General features: G+C 38.1%; 1 protein-coding gene across 1 annotated transcript in view; it reads left to right on the forward strand.

Moving 5' to 3' along the window:
- CSMD1 (CUB and Sushi multiple domains 1) overlaps positions 1 to 6991 on the forward strand; it is a 666897-nt gene that overhangs the window by 560957 nt on the left and 98949 nt on the right. The window lies entirely within an intron of this gene.

Consider the following 6991-nt stretch of genomic DNA (forward strand, 5'->3'; position numbering starts at 1 on the left):
CTACACCTTGATTTTCCCTTTCACGCAATAAGAGTGAAAATCCATTTGAGAAACTAAAGCTTCTCCAAGCCATATATTAGTTAATAGTAGCCAGGTGAAGTTAATATTTTTGATGGGAGTATTTGGCTGCATTAACATTTTGGTGGAGATATTAGAAATGAGGAAATAAACAGAACATAAAATTTGAATGTTCTTTTCTTATTTCAGCCTTTCTATCTTCCCCAAATTCTAGAGCCTGACTTCTCACTCTGAAATAGGAGGAGAAGTAGAGGTAAGAGAGAGGAGAGCCTTCTGGACCAGTCCGTAGGAGACTCCTTTTCACCCCTCAGTGGTCTAAGACATTTCTGAGGTTGGAGTCACTTTCTGGATTCTCAGTGAAACCTGCTTGGAAACTACCTGTGTTTCAAGAGAATTCCGTGCTATGGCTATGTTTATTAAACCCAGATTTATTTTTAGAAGAGGAATACATGTTTGATTTGATATTGGAGACTGCACATCTAATATGAATGCTAATATTTGGTAAAGCATATATCAGTGCTAACCGACCTTAAATTTAAAGGCAATCTCCATTAATGGACTCTAACCTCTGTGTTTTAAGGCCATGCTATAACTCATGTTGCTATAGACAGGAAAATATTTTGAAAGACCTTAGGCATTTGAAATGCCTTTCTGAATCCACATTTCTTAAAGGTTCTAAAATGCACTCTAGGTCATTTAGGGTTTATAATCTCAGGAAATGGAAAATGCCTCCTCAGGTTAGTACAGGTGGTGGAAGTTTGTTGTCATAATGTATGAGGAAGAAAATAAGGAGGAAAAGAAGGAAAAAGGAAAGAAGGAATGAAGGAACGAAGGAGGGAGGATGGGAAAGAAGAAATGAAAGAAGGAAGGAGGAAAGGAAGGAATGGGAAAGAAGGAGGAAAGGAAGAAAGGGACGGAAGGAAGGGAGGGAAGGGAAGGGAAGGGGGAGGAAGGAAGGAAGGGAAGGGAAAGGGGAGGAAGGAAGGAAGGAAAGGAAGGGAGGGGAAGGAAGGAAGAAGGAGGAAGGAAGGGAGGGAGGGAGGGAGGAAAGGAAGGAAGGGCCAAGAAATGGCTTCCAGCACCTTGTCTATTTTAGTCATTTGTAGAGTAAATCAGATTTTCCTGTATTGTTTCTAGTGTTCAGAGAAAGTGACAAGTCAGAAACACAACATGACGTGAGGCCCGTAGATGGAAATTCTGGCTTGGTTGGGGTGAGCTTGGGCTTCGCTGCTCCTCTGTAACTCGCAAATAAATACAAAAACTAGTGACACCCTCCTCTCCTGTCTCAGTGTGGTGAGTGAGGATCCACGCAGGGTAAAATTACTTACAGGATTACAGACACAATGTGAAAAGAGCTCTTTAAACAGGTGTGTGTCCGTGGGAGCAGCCACGCTCTACAGTGTCTGCCTACGGCGGTGGGTGACTGGGGAGTGCTGGCAGGTACAGGGAACAGCCCAGGAGAGCTCGAGCTAAGATATTTTTGTTAGGAAGAACGAAGTGTTTTCTTTAAAAATGTCAGCACAGAGGTACTCAGGCTGTTTCGCGTTGCCTCCTGACTGTAACTCCACTTTGTCTTAAGTCTTAGGGGAGGTGTACGTATTCACTGCAGCCGCCTTTCAGTGTTAGGGCCGTCCCCGGGCAGAAATGGGAGCTCGGTGGAAAGCCATTTCCGAGGCCCTCCTTTCCTTTCTCCCCAGTGCCCCTGGCTCACGCTTTGCCTTCTTTCTTCTGTGATGTTCCACTCATATTTTTGCTCCAGTTCTTAACTTCAGCTTCATGTATTCTACCATCCTCCATATGTCTCAGTTTTATCGTATTCCCTTAATCTATAATGTTTAATGTCATGAAATGAGAATTTCCCTATAGACTATATTTTTGCTCCCTTTTCACTTTTTCCTAAGTATGATACTGTGGGAAGAAATAACTAAGAATGTAACAGAAGCATCCTAGTTTTCCTAAATAACCCCTTGTTAAACTATTATGCATTGATTTTTATAACCTTTTGCATTTATGTGTGGTATGTATATATTAAAATTTATATATGCATATAAATTACGTATGTACATATATTTATGTGTTTTTATGTGTTTTTATATATAATGTGTTTGTATACATATATATTTGTACCTCAAGACAGAGGATTTTTTTCATTAGGACTTAGTGTAACTATTTCCAGTTTTCCTTGTAAACAAATAAAGTCCTCTCAGCTTTTAGTTTTTCAGCCTAACTGTAAAATGATGTCTGTGCTTATCAGGCCACTACTCCTAAGTCCCTTTGATCTCTTGGTTGGCTTTTTCTCTGACCATTAGTGATATGTAGAAAACCTACATATCACTATGGAAACTATGGAAAACAGTTAAAAAAAAAGGACAAAAAAACCATGGGCAATTTCATCAGCCAGAAACCACATCAAATCTTTTTCTTCATTCCAACTATTTTTCTTCTACCTGTTAAGAGAAAACTTTTGGCCCATGAAATTTAGCAGAGTTTATTTGAGTAAATAGATGTATCAATCAGACAGCCTTCAAATCCAGGAAAGGTCTGGAGAGATCCACTCAGCAATGTGGGCAGCGGCACTGATAGAAAAAGGAAGGGACATGAGGAGGCAGCTGGAGGAGCCACTGCTGGGCACCTGCCCGACTGGGGCATCGTCTGACTAGTCTGGGGCCTGTGATGGGCTGAAGCAAGGCTGCTGTGATTAGCTGAGACTCAGCGACTTGTTACAAGGACATCCTCTTGAGTAGAGTTGCAGTCTGTTATGTACTGAGTGAGGCTGCAGTTCACTGTGTAGGAATTCAAAGTACAAAGGCAACTCTAAGCCAAATGTATTTATTTATTTATTTTTATTTTACTTTAAGTTCTGGGATACATGTGCAGAATGTACAGGTTTGTTACGTAGGTATACATGTGCCATGGTGGTTTGCTGCACCCATCAACCCATCATCTAGGTTTTAAATCCCCGCGTGGATTAAGTATTTGTCCTAATGTTCTCCCTCCCCTTGTCCCCTACCCCCCAACAGGCCCTGTTGTGTGATGTTCCCCTCCCTGTGTCCATGTGTTCTCATTGTTCAACTCCCACTTATAAATGAGAACATGTGGTGTTTGGTTTTCTGTTCCTGTGTTAACCATCATTCTCAGTGAGCCAAATTTATTTTAACACATGACTTTTCTTGAGGTCTGAAGTCCACAACAGCAATACAATTGATACTAAAGCTTGTCTCTTTCTAACAATCAGTAATGCATGAACAACAAAAATGCCTGATCTATAGCATCAATTGGTATCTTACCAATAAAACATTACTTTTGTGTTGAACATAGATTATCAACAATTTTATCATATTGTTTATTCAATCAATGGTATATTAATAGGAAATTCACAACTAAAAGAGAATGTTTTCACCTGTGAAACCGTGTGGTCACAGGAAATTTAAAAATCAAAGTTTGCTACAGTAAGTGTTATAGATTATTCATAAAGAACTTTCAAAATAAAATATCTTAAGATACGGTTTTTTTGTAGAAATTGTGGCCTAGAAGTAATAGTTGAAAGAGAACAAGGAATAAAATAAATTTGTTGAGTTTCTTTTAAATGAATATTCAGAAGTATCAACTTGCTGTGGTATTACTCTCTTGGACTTGAGTAAAAGTGGTATTTTATTTAAGGGCACTTTTACCTAATTTGCATGTCATATACTGGTAATGCCAGTGACTTAAACTTATGAGGAAAATTTAGATTTTTAATGAAGGATGTAAGAGATTAATTTTTTTAAAAATATTCTTTTAAGGATGTGCAAGTGAAATTTTGCACCAAAACTAAGCACTTGACTCTGAAGTAAGGTAGAGGTTGAGGATGCACAGAAGAGGAGAAAGTGTAGTGAGTTACAGGAGGTTGAGTGTAGACACCTTTGTGGGAGTGTGTGTGACGGGGAGTGCAGGAAGACACGGTTTTCAGGCTTCTGATAATGAGTGACTAGAAACTACTTACAGACATGTGAATCGGTAGACTGGGGTAGGTGTTTGGGGGTTGTAAAATGTTCTGGTTTTATTTGAATTCAGTATCCTCTCACAAGAGTCACAGTTCTGTTATCGGATTTTTGCCAGATTATTTTATTGGGCCAAGATAAAGGACATTCTTTGTGACAGCCTTATTGACCACAGCAAATCAGGGCCCACCATTCCGTGGGGGCTGTTGGCACTGTTTTTGTATGAATGCAGGGGTGCATGGAGATGCAACTACAAAGACTGGACCTTTTTTTTTACCACTCCTTAGGGAAAATGGTCTCGCATCCTCTTGGTTTATATTATTTGGGATTTCTCCTCTCAAATTACATCATGGAGTATTCAAACTCAGCGTTTTTTGTATATTCTCTACCTATCATTTTTTTAAAAATATTAAATAAAATGATAATTTGCACAAATTTCTGGAAATCTCCACTCTTCAGCTGTCATCCTTCAGTTAACGAAGGACCAGATAAACTTTAATATTAATATTTATTTCAGTCCTCACTTTTCTTTTTACTCCTAATTTCCACTCATACATGTTTATCTCCTCTCTTTCTTTTTGTTGTGGCAATATATCTTCTTGGCAGGCTATTTTTCAAAACATACACACATATAATTATAATATATATATATACACACACACATATAGTGTCTAATTTGTCAGACACTATACTAAAAAAAGTTCTAAAAAGAGAGTGTTTACAATAAATGAGCCTATAGCATAGCCAAAAAAAAAAAAAAAAAAAAGAGATGTGAGCAATCAATCAAACTAGCCTAAGATAATTACAAATTGAACCAAATACCATTTTCATGAAGAAAGAGGTCCTCATGAGGAATTTGGAAATTGCTACTGTAGATGGTGTCAGCTCAAAGAAAATTTCTGTTTCCGTTGTGTGAACCAAGTTGGAATTTTTGGCTGGGTGCAGTGGCTCATACCTGCAATCCAAGAACTTTGGGAGGCTGAGCATGAGGACCACTTGACCCAAGACTTCAAGACCAGCCTGGGCCATATGACGAGACCTTGTCTGTATAAAACAACAACAAGGAAACAAGAAACAAAAAAAGAAAGAATAAAGCTGAGTTATTCTTGGCAGAAATAAAGTTTGTAAAAGATAGTTCAGGTTATTAAAACCAATTCTAGAAGCATGTTTTTTGGTGAAATTAAATGCATTTTATTTAAAATATGCAGTGAGATTCAAGTTGAGTTATGAATTTATGAGGCTAAAGCTTTTAAGAACTTTTCAGAGATGATAGTTTTGCCAGATATTCTAAGAGTATTTAGGCTGGAGAACAGTATTATTTTTATCATTGGGTTAAATATTTGAGTATTCACATAAATTTAGAATAATTGCTTCAACCTAAAAAATACTTGACAGAAATAAAGCTAAGGATTACTTTTAAATTAGCAATTTTTCTTCACATTTTAAACTTCATTGTTACTGTTGTGGCAATATCAAAAAACTTGCGTTTTTCAATATATTTTCACATAGCACTTGTAAATCACTGAGAAAAGACTAATAAGATGTTTGTAACATTTTGGTTATGCCTGACTCAATTATAACAAACTTGTATAGAATTTGAATGTAGGTTGGGTGCAGTGGCTCATGCCTGTAATTTTGGGAGGTCAAGGTGGGAGGATCACTTGAGGTCAGGAGTTCAAGACCAGCCTGGCCCACGTGGTGAAACCTCATTTCTACTAAAAATGCAAAAATTAGCTGGGCATGGTGGCAGGCATCTGTGTCCCCATAGTCCCAGCTACTTGGGAGGCTGAGGCAGGAGAATCTCTTGAACCCGGGAGGTGGAGGTTGCAGTGAGCTGAGATCACGCCACTGCCCTCCAGCCCAGCAGCCTGGGAGACAGAGCGAGACTTTGTCACAAAAAAAAAAAAGAAAAAATAGAATTTAAAATATATCACTATGATTCTGAAAAAAACTATGGTCTCTCCAGTAAATTCTTCCCAGCTCAATAAACTAATCAATTTGATCAATTTTCTTGGTGATTGATTGTAATGAATGATAGCTACCAAAGCTTCATAATTAGAGAAACGGTTCTAGTTTCTAATTTTGTGTAATTTATTTTAAATCATCTTGCACTTTTCAAAGAATATATACCCACATACAATTCAGACTTTGCATATATTTTCAGTATATTTACAAAGTCCTTGAAGTCCACCCTGGTAATAGTATACTACTAGTAGTACTGTTGCTGTCACTATTACAATTGTTACTACTCCTTCTTAAGTAACTACTGTATTCTAGGCCCTTTTCTAAGGATATGAATAGGTGGTCTCCTTTAAGACTTGTTAAACTGTTGGTGGGACTATAAACTAGTTCATCCATTGTGGAAGACAGTGCAGTGATTCCTCAAGGATCTAGAACTAGAAATACCATTTGACCCAGCCATCCCATTACTGGGCATATACCCAAAGGATTATAAATCATGCTGCTATAAAGACACATGCACACATGTGTTTATTGTGACACTATTCACAATAGCAAAGACTTGGAACCAACCCAAATGTCCATCAATGATAGACTAGATTAAGAGAATGTGACACATATACACCATGGAATTATGCAGCCATAAAAAAAGATGAGTTCATGTCCTTTGTAAGGACACGGATGAAGCTGGAAACTGAGCAAACTATCATTCTGAGCAAACTGTCACAAGGACGGAAAACCAACCACCACATGTTCCCACTCATAGGTGGGAATTGAACAATGAGAACACTTGGACACAGGGTGGGGAATATCACACACTGGGGCCTGTCGTGGTGTAGGAGGAGAGGGGAGGGATAGCATTAGGAGATATACCTAATGTAAATGATGAGTTAACGGATGCAGCACACCAACATGGCACATGTATATGTATGTAACAAACTTGCACGCTGTGCACATGTACCCTAGAACTTAAAGTATAATAATAATAAAAAAGACTTGTTAAACATTTTTCTGAACGTATTAGTGCAGTATGC

Source organism: Mandrillus leucophaeus, unplaced genomic scaffold (genome assembly GCF_000951045.1).
Source record: "Mandrillus leucophaeus isolate KB7577 unplaced genomic scaffold, Mleu.le_1.0 Scaffold85, whole genome shotgun sequence".
In the NCBI taxonomy this organism is placed as follows: domain Eukaryota; kingdom Metazoa; phylum Chordata; class Mammalia; order Primates; family Cercopithecidae; genus Mandrillus; species Mandrillus leucophaeus.